We start from the raw sequence: 12,877 nt of genomic DNA, 5'->3' as shown, positions 1-12,877 counted from the left end.
AAGGGACCCTCTTATTGTATTACAGGATTTCCCAAGAGAATGTGTATCGGTGGGAATGGTGTTTAACTGCAAACGATGATAATCACCTGACAGTGGCTTTTTTGATAGTTGTTATTGCCTCAATAAGAAATACAGACAAGTAGTCATCAAGTTGACATGTGGATTCCACAATTCCACCAAAAAGTCAAGCCTTCTGTGTGCATACCCTATCCCTAAATCACCCATGCATGCGTATAACACAGACACCTTGACATATTATCAAGTCTTTGACTAAAAGAGTGAAAAGCTCTTTCCTCAAGATCAAGGCAGTATCAAAGGATAATATAGGTAACATTAGCAATTTTGTGACACATGGAGTTCCTAATACTAAATTTCATGAGATGCATTAAAGTGCTAATTTAAATTCCAACCTTATATAAAAAATTTTGCTATCATCCTTTTGACAATATACTTTTTAAGATTTTCAGTCTATTTAGTGATTTTGAAAGTTTTTGCGTATGGTACAAGATAAAAACTTGTTATAGTAAAAAGGATTTGAAAAAAAACATAGTTATTTTAATGCCAAGCATGTGTTTATTTTTTTGTGCAAATGTGCATTTCCCTTTTGACATCTACATAGTAATTCATAAGGTATAATTTCTAAAACATATGTTTTAACTGTTCTACACAGGTGCTCTATTGAGCTGGAGAACATATTGTGCTTATATGTATTCAAGCATATGTTTCAATCCCACTCTTCTTATAACAAACACTTGGTAGACTTCCTGCTATTTATGCCAGGAACACGTATTTGGCCTTGATATCACCTGCCCTTTTTAGTAGAGGGATTTACAAGGAAATTCCGGGAGGTTATAAAACCTACAGGAAATAACTGTAAATACAAAGTTGACTTTGTTAGAAAGGTGATTGAGTTGGTAAGTATGTAGTTAAAAAACAAAAAAAACTTTATGACTATAAGTGCAGAATGGGATAACAATGTGTCCCCTTTGCATTCTTCTCTTACTATCTTACTCTCCCCACAAATTTTATGCAGCTGTATGAATATTTAACTCAGTATTTTAAAAATTGATATTTCTCATACTACACTTTAAGCACAAATCTTGTTTTCCACAATATGACAGTCCTTGTACCAATGAGAATAACCGATAATAATAGTAGCTAATTTTGGATAATTACCAGGGAAGGCTATGCTCTGAATGGTTAGTACTGTTACCTCCCTATTATAGATGAAGAAAATACAGCACAGAGAGTTTATATTATTTGCCCAAGATACACAGGATATCTAGGATTCTTAACCATTATTTTGTACTCACTAATAGCAACAATAATAAGAACCACCCATGAGAATGCAAATTGTGTTCCAGGAACCTTCATTGACTCACTTCATCTTCATAACCCTAAAGGTAAATAATATCCCTGTTCTATACATGAGGAAACCAAGGTTCCAAAAGACTGAATAATTCATTCCAAGTTACATCCTGGTAAGTAACTCTAAACAACCTCCTATATGTATTGAAAGATATTTTGGGCTGAGCTGCAGCTCAGGTTTTTAAAATATTGGTGACAGGAGACAGACAATGCCCCATTTGAACTATATGAATGGTAGTGTCCTATGATTAGGAGAGGAGGAAGGAGCTGAAGGCTCATGAAGAGAAAAGCAAAACAGAAAGGGTAAATGGGCTAATGGGCTGCTGGGTTTTTTCCTCTCTTCTTTCTTTCTTTTTTTCTTTTTCTTTCTTTCTTTTTTGATGTTATCTATTTATACTTTAAAATTTTCTCAAACTGGGGTGTAGTTTAGTAGTAGGCCCAGCTATCCCACTCCGTGGACTTCACCCTCTTGACCTTTTGAAACAGCTTAGAAAGAGTGAGGACTTACCACTGGAGGGGGCTATGTTCTTAATTCTTTGGACTTAGTCACAAGCAGCACAGTTATGAAGGAGAGCTCAGCAAACTTTTCCTGTAAAAAGCCACATGGCAAATATTTTCATGTTGCATATCATAAGGTCTCCGTCAATACTGCTCTACTCTGCACTGTGACGTATAACCAGAAACAGGCCATATGCAAATGAACAGGCATGGCTGTGTCCGTGAAAGTCTGGGAGACTACTCGCTATTCCTTGTCAACCTGCACTGTTAGTCAGAACATAGCCTTCGTCTACACTTCCATAACGTGCTACTGCTTGCTTCATTCACAATTTATCCTCACGCTTCTGCCATCATCATGCCAAGGCATCAACTGTGCCTCCTGGAGCCTCCACTCCATTGCAAATATGTATCCTGCAGTGTGTCTTCACTCTCCCTGATTTGAACTGAAGCCTCACTCACTCTTGGCCAAAGACCTTACATCATTCATTCACTCATCTAACAACAATGTATCTAGTAGGAACTCTATCAATAATAACTAGCCTTGCATTGTTGTGTGTGTGTTACATATATTAAGCCCTCCAAATCTCACAACCACGTTATTTTCCTTTATGGGTCAGAAAACTGAGACAAAGAGTGCTTAAGAAACACTGCAGTAACATCTCTTAAGTGGCAGAGCCAGGAATGCACCCAGGCTCTGGAACCAAGTTTTATCCCCCATACATCACTGTTCTATAAATGGACATACAGTAGAGACCACTAGAGAGATCATCCCTGTTTAAGGGGAAGAATGTTTTTAAATTTTCATCTTGCAATACTTTTAATTTTGCAGAAGAGCTTCAAATGATACAGAATTCCCATATATCCTTAGGTTTCCCCAACAATAACATCGCACACAACCACACACTATTTATTAATACTAAGAAATTAATGTGGATACAATATTACAGACTTAACTACACATTCTAACAGCATTTCACCTGTTTGTCCACTAATGTCATTTTGGTAGTTCAGGATCTAGTGTAGGGCACACGTGGCATTGAATCATCATGTCTCCTCAGTCTCCTCCAATCTGTGACAGTTTCTCCCACTTTTGTTTTTTATGATCTTGACACTTTTGGAAAGCATGGATGAATTATTTTGTAGAAAATCCCTCAAGTTGTTTTTCATTTTATTTTATTTGTTCTTTTTAGATATACATGATAGTGGAGTTTATTTTGGCATATTATACATACCCAGGGTGTAACTGATTCTAATGAGGATACTATTCTTGTGGTTGTACATGATGCAGAGTTACTCTGGACATGTATTCAAATACAAGGAGAGGAAAATTATGCTCAATTAATTCTACTGTCCTTCCTATTCCCCTTCCCCATCCCTTCTCTCATTCCCCTTTATCTATTTCAATATACTTCTGTTCTTCCCTACCCATCCTCACATGTTGTGGGTTAGCATCCACATATCAGAGAGAATATCTGGTCTTTGGTATTTTGGAAATGGCTTATTTTAATTAGCATAATATTCTTCAGTTCCATCCATTTACTGTCAAATGCCATGATTCCACTCTTCTTAATGGCTGAGTAGTATTCCATAATGCTTTCCATAATGCTTTCCATTGTGGTTGCACCAATTTGCAGTCCCATCAGCAATGTATGCAAGTACCTTTCTCCCCACATCTTTGGCAACCTTTATTGTTACTTGTATTCTTGATAATTGCCATTCTGACTGGAGTAAGATGGAAACTCAGGGTAGTTTTAACTTGCATTTTTCTAATTACTAGAGATATTGAACATTTTTCATCATATATTTTTGACCATTCAGATTTCTTCTTCTGTGAAGTATCTGTTCAAGTCTTTTTCCCATTTATTGATTGGGTTATTTGGGTTTTCTTGGTGTTGTTTTTTGAGTTCTTTGTATATCCTGGAAATTAAAGCTCCATCTGAAGTGCAGGTTGTAAAGATTCTCCCATTCTGTAGGCTCTCTGTTCATATTCTTATTGTTTCCTTTGCAGTGAAGAAGTTTTTCAGTTTGATATCATTCTATTTATTGATTCTTGATTTTACTTCTTGCACTTTAGGAGTCTTATTGAGAAAGTCAATTCCTAAGTCCACATGATGGAGAGTTGAGCCTACTTTTTCTTCCATCCGGTGCAGGGTTTCTGGTCTAATACTTGATCCACTTTGAGTCGAGTTTTGTGCGGGGTTAGAGAGGGGTTAAGTTTCTTTCTATTTCATATGAATGTAGTTTTCCCAGCACCAATTTTTGAAGAGGCTATATTTTCTCAACGTATTTTTTGGCACCTTGGTCTAGTATGAGGTAACAATATTTATGTGGGTTCACATCTATGTCTTCTATTCTATTTCATTGGTCTTCCTGTTTGTTTTGTGCCAATACCATACTGTTTTTGTTACTATAGATCTGTAGTATAATTCAAGGTCTGGTATTGAGATGCCACCTGCATCATTAAGTTGGTTTTGTTTGATGTGTTTCTATAATCAGACTGGACCCAAGAATTTGGGGCTGAATAGCAAACAGGTGATGTGCCCTTCTCATAACATCAGGTCAAGAATGCATGCTATATATGAGTCATCAGGTGAGTTGGAATTAATCATTTGGCTAAGGTATGTGTGCTATATTTCTCTGCTGCAAAGTTATTGTTTTTCACTTTTCAGATTCTATTAGCAGTGAGTACTAAGTCCAGCCCACACTCAAACGGAATAGAATTAAGCTCTACCTCCTGGAGGAGGGAGAACTACATTTACCACTTAAAATTCCACAGGGAATATTTGTCCTTTCTTTCCCATTTGTTTTCTTGACCATTTACATCAGTATGGATTCATGGAAGTTTGTTTTATTCTTTAGGTTATAATCTAGTACTGTCACTATTTATTTTGCTACACAGATTGTTACAACTTTGGTCGCTGGGAGCTTTCTCAGGTTAATTATTTTGTCCTTTTCACATTTCCGTTTTGTTTAAGACTTTTTCTGCTTTTTGTCACTACCACCTGCTCCAGGCTTAGCTTATGTTTTTCTGCCCCCACCCTACAATCAGCCACTTCCCAAAGAACTCATTTCTTTTGTGGAAGAATAGTGTTAGGAATCAAGTTTTCAGTGCCCAAAATGCTTTAGGTTCTTTCAGGGAAGCAGCCCTGCCCATAATCCCACTGTTCAAGAAGTAACCACATGGCTTCACCTACTCATCTTTGGCCCTGGAAGCAGCTAGAAAGTCCCACCCATTCTCTTGCTGCCCCAGAAACACTAAGGTGGCCCACCCATCTACCCTTGGACCCAGAAAATAGCCAGGAAGCCCTGCACCCTTTTTCTCCAGAAGCAGTCATGCAAACATCCCTGAGTAGTTCAGCCTGAAGAGGTCCAGTTGAGCAGAATTTCCTGAGTGGCCCTGTCTACAGAAGCCCCGTAAGAAGCAACCAGGTGGTCCTAGTCATGCTTCTATCATCCCAAGAAGCAGCTGAGCAGCCTGTTCTCAGAAGCTCAGCCTACTGAGGTCATAGGAAGCAGACACACAGCTCAGCTCACCTACTCTCAGTTCTAGGAAGCAGATGGACTGACCTTCTGAGTAAGTAGTCCCACCAAAGGCCTTGTGAAGTCACCTACACAGCCCTTAGACACAGATAGGGGCCATCTGTGTCCACTTGTGTGTTCTAGCCCCCATGTGGCTTTTAGACACTGACATACACCCCAATACTTGGCATACTAATGGGATCAAGTGGGTTATAGCACAGGATGATTAATGGGTACAGGGGTGCAGTTAGACAGGACAAGTAACTTCTAACGTTCTGCAGCACAGTAAGATAACCATTGCTGACAACAATTATTTGAATATTTCAAAATATCTAGTAAAGAGAATTTTGAATGTTCCTAGTACGAAAAAATGATATATATTCATGTCAATTACCTTGATGTGATCATTACACATTGCATTCATGTACACTGTACTCCATAAATATATACAATTACCGTGTGTTTATGAAAAATAAAAATAAAAATTTAAAGTTAGTTTTCTTTCACTGATTGGCAGCTTTTAGAGTATAATATTATTTTATTGTGCTTATATTTTCATTGTAAGGCAATCGAGTTTCTTTTTGAAATTAGGACAGTTTTAAATTTTGTAAAAATTAACAAAGAAATAAGACCATTCAACCTACCACTCAGCGAAGGAATTTTCTCTTTAGCACACGGATGACAGCCCCAGCATGAGGATTCCAGTAACATGAAGCTCCTGATGTGGTTCTGTTTTCCTGAATTGCTCTAGTGACGGTAAAGTTATTAAATGTTTATTGATTGTTGGACCAAATGCATAAACAACTATCTGTTATTCTTGTTAAATAATGAGGCAATGGTTATTTTTAAGTGTTTGTAGTGTCTCATGCAATAATCTAAAGTTTTACTAAGTGCAAAGCACATTAAGAGAGCAATTTGTTTATTAAAAGCATGGGTTTTTTTTTTAAAGCATGGACTAAATATAACTATAAAAATGAAAATAGAAAGTTTTATATCATCTGCAGAGCAGCACTGTTAGAATGCAATAAAGACAAATAATTATCCCCCAGAGGAACACTGTTACAACCATTGCTTAATTATGGTTTATTTTTCCTTGACTCTTGTGGTAATTATTCACTCATTTGTACTAAGAGATGATGACAGCTTTTTAACAGCATGGTTGCTTTTGTTCCACACACCCCATGCTTTCCTCTCATTTTAGCCCTAAGACAAATTATTCAACTATTTTCAGGTCCTAAGTTTATTTTTAATGGTGTACATGTCTATTTATATTTATGATTCTCTAATTTTAAATAATTAGGTATTTTCATTTTGATATTTTAAAAATATATTGAGTGCCATTTAAAATGTTAAGGAATTCTCAGTCTTTCTACCATACATAAATTTAAGTTTGAAAGTGGAGCCAGAATAGCTTTGGGACTTGGGGTCATAAGACTTGGGTTGGAAAGGCACATACTAGCTATGTGTGAACTTACACAAGTTAATTAATCCCTCTGGGCACTCTTCATTTTTAAGGTACAGTCAGTGGTAATCACTCTTCTACCTTGTTATAAGGTTCAAATGAAATAATGACTTTGCACACCATAAAATTCTTGTCAGATATCAGTCAGCCTCTGTTTTCATTCATTCAAAAACTTTTACCAAACGCATACTACCTTCCAGGCACTGTGAGAAATGTACAGATGTTTGACTAGAAGATCATGATGGCAACAATGTTTCTCGGGTTTAAAAATGTACACAATAATTCTTATGTCTATGTAACAATATCAGAGTGTTATAGCGGTGTTATGCTTCCTCCAAATAAACCTTTCTTCAGGTTTACTTTTTATTAATTTTGGAAACAATAATCTTATTCTAATTTTGTAATAGATGTATTATAGACTGAATGTTAATATTAAATGATAGAGCTGAAACTCTGGGTTTGAAAATAGGATGCAGATTATAATTTTATCACTTCTAGACAGAAAAGCCAGAGGACATTGGTTAGTTTTGTTTTCAAAGTGGTGGATACTCTCAGGCTTTATGTTTTATTCCTAGTGCTGACTCTGATTGACTCTTCCTATTTGAACTGACAGTGGTCCCAGATGGAGTTTCAGTACAAATGGTCATGGGAAAGACTCCTGAGTTTTTATTTTTCTTTTTTTTCCAAGAGTTTATTTCAAAGAAATTGAAACAGTGGTGAGGACTCCAAGAGCAAGAGAAATGTGAGCTGTGATTACAACAGGGGCAGCAAGGAACTGTAATTACTAAAGGGGCCTCAAGAGACAATAGGATAATAGACTTGAGTTCAGCAATTCAACAAATACTTACCTACTTACCGAACATTCACCATGAACAATGCACTGAGCTAGCAACAGGGAACACAAGAATGGATACAGGCCTGATACTCCTTCCATGGAGCTTAGAGAAGTGAAGAGTTTTGAAAAGCTCAGAGGACTCTTCTAAGTAGAGAGAAAACAATATCTGGGAGGGATCCGGACATAAGAAAGTGTATCATGTCTTCAAATTATTCCTGGAGCGAAAAGGATACATACTGAGGTGACATGTCCTGTATAACTTTTTAATCCATCACAATCTTTGGCATTAGGTTGTCCACACAGAGACAAACATCAGACCTTTTTGGGGAAGTGGGGATACTGGGAATTAAACATAGGAGTACTTTACCACTGAGCTACCTCCCAAGTCCTTTTTTATTTTTTATTTCTAGACAGAGTCACTAAGTTGCTGAGGGTCTCGCTAAGTTGCTGAGGCTCGCTGAACTTTCAATCCTCCTGCCCCAGCCCCTGGCATTGCTGGAATTATAGGCATGCACCACCATGCCTGGCCACATATTTTTGAATCCATAATAAATGATGAACATCAATGACTCTGGCACCACTGGACCAACTGAATTTCTAGAGCTTATCTGGCTTAGGGTGCCAAAATCTTAGTATCTTCAATGAGAAATTGAATCTTATTTGCTATACAGACTGATATGGAAATATAATGAGGTGACATGTGGGAAGGCAATTTTTAAAATGTAAATACATCATCAAATATTCATTGTTCCTCTTTGAGACAATTGGAGGAATGGAAATAACTTGGAAAAGAACCATATCCAGGAAGATTCTAGATCCAAGAGGATCAGAATCCTGGACATTTTCTTAATTTTAATTCTTATCTTGTCATGGAACAGGATGTTTTTGAAGCAAAAATAGTTGTATTTGTGTCAATGTCAGAGTCTCATAAACTCAGCTTGAGGGAAGAAGAAGAAGTACCCAGCCTATCAGCTTGAGCAAGGGCAGAGCTGTTGTGCTTGAAGTTTGCAGGCCAATACACCTGGGTTTCACACCAGAGTAGAAAGTGGGCAATTTGGTTAAAGAATAGCCACTTTGGATGTTATCCCCACTGAATCAAGCTCATCCTTTGACTATATACATATAGGAAGATATATATGTTAAAAGGAAACTTGTTAAAGTTTTAGTTTGAGTTATGAGATAAGATATATAAAAACACATTAAAATCTACAAATATTTATAAAAGTATAAGAAATTGCTATCATTGATAATATTTTTATTTTTATAGTGGTCTGAATCATTATAATCTTAAAGGTGAAGCTTCTTTTAAAAATGTGCTTTGGGAATTTCATTAAATGGTTTTGAATGGAATCCAAGTCTTGAATATCTTAAATGAATTCCACTGTCTTCTGAATATGTTATAATGTTGCTTAGGATATTAGATAATGGAACTGTGACCCTACAGCTTTAGTGAAACTAATGATATTAATAAAGCCAAATAGGCCTTTATCTAGGATGACAAAACGAAATTGCACAGCAATTTTTATTAACAACCATTGAGATATCCTTGGAATAATGCCACAAAGTTGGAAAAGGAAAAATTAATTATTTGAGAGTGCATTCACATATGGCCATATGTCTTTTGTTAAAGTACCTGAAGAATGAGAAGCAGACAAAAGTAATTTTCTCCACCTACAAGGAACCTGAATAAAAATAAAAGCCTTGCATGATGTTCTCTATAAACTTAGAAGCCACTCTCCATAAGGCTTCATATTCCAAAGACCTTGTTTTATTATCAGTTAATTTACTGGTTACACCAAGCATAGCAAATGAATTTCAATTCCTCTGACAATACTAATTGATCCATAGTGGTTTCTGGGGGCATTTATAAAAAGAGACTGTGATGTGAAACCCATTCCAAAGCAAAGATCACTGATAGGTATGTTCCATTATGAGTCTACGTGGTTAGCAACCCCAGCACAGTTACAGTAATGGCCCTGTATTAGGAAAAAGAAAGATGAAGTACAGGACCAGTTAGTCATTTATTCATTTATCTATCCTTTACCTCTTCAAAAAAGACATGGAAGAAAATACAGGTAACATGGTAAGACAAAGATTTGAGGCAAAAGGAAAGTAAGATAAATAGTAATGTAAGGTCACTACTAAATGGAAGCTATTAAACTCTATATACTGACCAAAGAGGGCTTAAACTTTGACTCTGAATTTCCTAATAATCATATTAAAAATGGAAGGTGTAATTATTTGGTAGATTCAGATGATGTAAAAAAAAATAAGGCAGGTTATACAAGGAAAATGAAACACAAACATTTTGCCATCAAAGTATAGAAGACATAAATTTTAGTCCTCAGTCTGCCATTTGGTAGCCATCTGACTTTCTACAATTTATTTAACTTGATTATCCCAATGTTTTCATTTGGCAAATGTGGATAATAATGCTGTGCAATAGTTCAGATCTTAGTTCTCTCCCATATGGCAAAGGATTAGTTCCCAGAATGGCACTATTGGGAACTGGTGGGCACATTAAGAGGTGTGGGACCTAGTGGGAGATCTGGGTCATTAGGGGACTGTGGTATCCAGATCTCCTCTCTCTTTCAGTTCCCAGCCATGAAGTGAACAGTTTTGCTCGGTCACACCATTCCATCATGGTGTGCTTCTTTGCCCCAAGCAATGGGGCCAATTAGGGACTAAAAACCTCCAAAACTATGAGTCAGAAATGAACCTTTGCTTCTTAAAGTTGATTATCTCAAGTATTTGTATAGAGATGGAATGTTGACTGGCACATGCTCCTTTGTGAATTGTTCTGAAGTTAAGTGATAAAGTGGTTATATTCTTTATTTTTGCTTTGAATTACGTAGATTCATTGCTATTATTTCCCTGCCCCACTCTAGGTCCTGGCCTTGCAAATGGTACCGGCTCTGCTCCTTTGCCCTCTGGTTTCCTGATCCAGCCTCCCTTTACCTTTGGCTTCGTTTTTGGTTCAGCCAAAAGGACACATCCTCTTGCTCCTGCATCAAGGCTGAAGGTCTAATTGTAGCATCTCCCTTTATGACAACTCCTGATGAGTTGCATTCACAATGCCAGCTCTCGCCAAGCCCCAAGAACATGGCTACTTCCTCTTTTTCTTTTTGTCCTATGAGTAGGCTCCTTTATGTTGCCATCCCTGGGTGCCTTAGGATTACTTGCAGGTTTCCTCAGTCCCATTCATACTTCTACGCATAGTGCCTTCATTAAATTCTAAAGAGAACCCAATGTGAGTGTGAAATCTATATTTTGCCAGGCCTCTGACTGATACAATAAATGTTTATAGCAAAGTTGGAGTGAAGGGAGTAGTGTCCCATTTTTGAGCTCCTACTGTAGGCCAACACAGAGCTGGGCACTTTTATGGCAGATAATCAATGAACGCTAATAAATCTAAAGAAAGGAGTATGAGGCAGATAAATCAGAGAAGAGCAAGTGTCACCAAAATCTGAGACATGGGATTAGGATCCTATCCATCAGTTTACCCATTCTGCCAGCTCAGAATGTAAACATAACAAAAAGGGACATCAGAATTAATCAGCTCAATTAGCCCGAACAACAACAATATAAAATGTTGTCCTAGGTCTGAATAAAATTTAAAGAGCAATAGTGTATATAGCAAAGAGCAAGTATGTGGTATTTCTTTGTGTAATTTAATGTAACTTGGTTGTACGATGGAGATGATCAGGCATAAACAAAAATTAATGGAGTGACTGGTGTTCTCACACAACTATCCATTTCTGGAGTGATTTAAAATTTTCAAATGATGTTCCATCAGAAAGAAAGTATTTCGCATCCCGTTCACAGACATCTATGTGTGCATATGCACACGCAATCAAGTTTAGGAATGACTTAAATGAAGAGAAAAAGAAACAAGAAGCCACAAAGTGTATCATTCCCAGTGTCTAACACAGGCACAAGTATATGGGTGCTAAGTTTGGATGTTGAATGTCTCCCAGAGGCCCATGTGTTAGTCTCAGCCCCCAGCTTGGCATTATTGGGGAGTGGTGGAATCTTTGAGAGGTGGGGCCTATCCCTGTAGAGTTTTAGGTCATTAGAGGCATACAGGTGAAGGGGATTGTGGGACATGGCTTCTTCTGATGTCTCCATTCCTTGTCATGAGGTGGAAAGGCTTTGCTCCAGTATACACTACCCACAGGCCCAAAAGCAACAGGGCCAACCTTCAAAACTGTTAGACAAAACAATCCCATTAATAAGTTAATTACCTCAGGTATTTGTTTCAGTAACAGAATGCTAACATAGTAGATATCCAGAAAATTCTCTTTTGGGGCCTATAAACTACCAAAGTCAGATCATTTGGTGTGCTTCGCTCATGAAAGTATTCTAGTTGTTATACTGTCAGGACAGGCCCACTCAGAGCCTTTTTATTTCAAGTTTTTTGTAGGACAGCAGAGATACCTTAGATCCTTTTTGCACAAGTTGTTCTCATAACCAAATATCAAATAACCACAGTTCTGAGAAGTTTAAGAAAAAAGATTCATAAAATACAATGTTTCATGTTTCTTTTTGCTATATTTTCCTGCTTTGAGTTCAACATGTGTAAATCATTCTGTTACTATAAGCTTAATGAATGAAGTAAAAAGTAATGATGAAAAAATGTAATAATGAAATAAAGTTTTAATCACAATTTTTTTTTGGCATGATCAGCTTGATTATATTTGATATACACTCAGGGGGGTTTGTATTTCAGATGAAACTTTTCTTAAAACGATTCATGTGTCCCAGATGTGACCTAGTTTCATTCTGGGAAATGAATGCTGAGTGTGGCACAGGGAAGTCAAGCAGACAGAGCTATTTCAGGAGCTATTAATGTGGTACACTTATAGGAAAAAATATGTGAATCCAGCTGGCCAGTGAAAACATTCCTTGAGCATATACTATATACTAAGTGACATTCCAGGATCCAGAAATGCAAATATAAAGGTCAAATCCTGAGCTTCAGGAACTCATGGACTAGTTGAAAAGAAAGACAACAAACTTGTCACTGTGTAAAAGAAAACAAATGTAAAAGATAAAGACAAAGCATAATGTGTGCAATCACAGAAGTCTGAAAAAGGTGGAGAAACATTTTGTAAAATACAGCTGTTTGTTCTGTCTAAGGAGAGTTCAGGGCCAAGGCTTCACAAAAGAGATGGAATCAGAGAAAATTCTAAAGT

At 37.0% G+C, this 12,877-nt stretch overlaps 1 protein-coding gene across 4 annotated transcripts in view; it reads left to right on the top strand.

Annotated features, from left to right (window-relative positions):
• The window catches only part of Fggy (FGGY carbohydrate kinase domain containing), a 415,454-nt gene extending 403,106 nt beyond the window's left edge, over window positions 1–12,348 (top strand). The window contains exons 17-21 of one of the 4 annotated variants that reach the window (XR_007351975.1): window positions 1,365–1,481; window positions 4,363–4,456; window positions 5,192–5,440; window positions 6,057–6,141; window positions 10,571–12,348. The gene's annotated coding sequence lies outside the window, so the exon portion shown is untranslated. Of the gene's footprint in view, window positions 1–1,364; window positions 1,482–4,362; window positions 5,441–6,056; window positions 6,142–10,570 lie in introns of all 4 variants that reach the window. The other 3 variants (XR_007351974.1, XR_007351976.1, XR_007351973.1) reach the window with 3 other exon arrangements.
• The last annotated feature ends 529 nt before the right edge of the window (window positions 12,349–12,877 follow it).

The sequence above is a fragment of the Marmota marmota genome, unplaced genomic scaffold (assembly GCF_001458135.2).
Source record: "Marmota marmota marmota unplaced genomic scaffold, marMar, whole genome shotgun sequence".
Lineage (NCBI taxonomy): Eukaryota > Metazoa > Chordata > Mammalia > Rodentia > Sciuridae > Marmota > Marmota marmota.
This window is presented reverse-complemented; position numbering and strand designations above follow the sequence as displayed.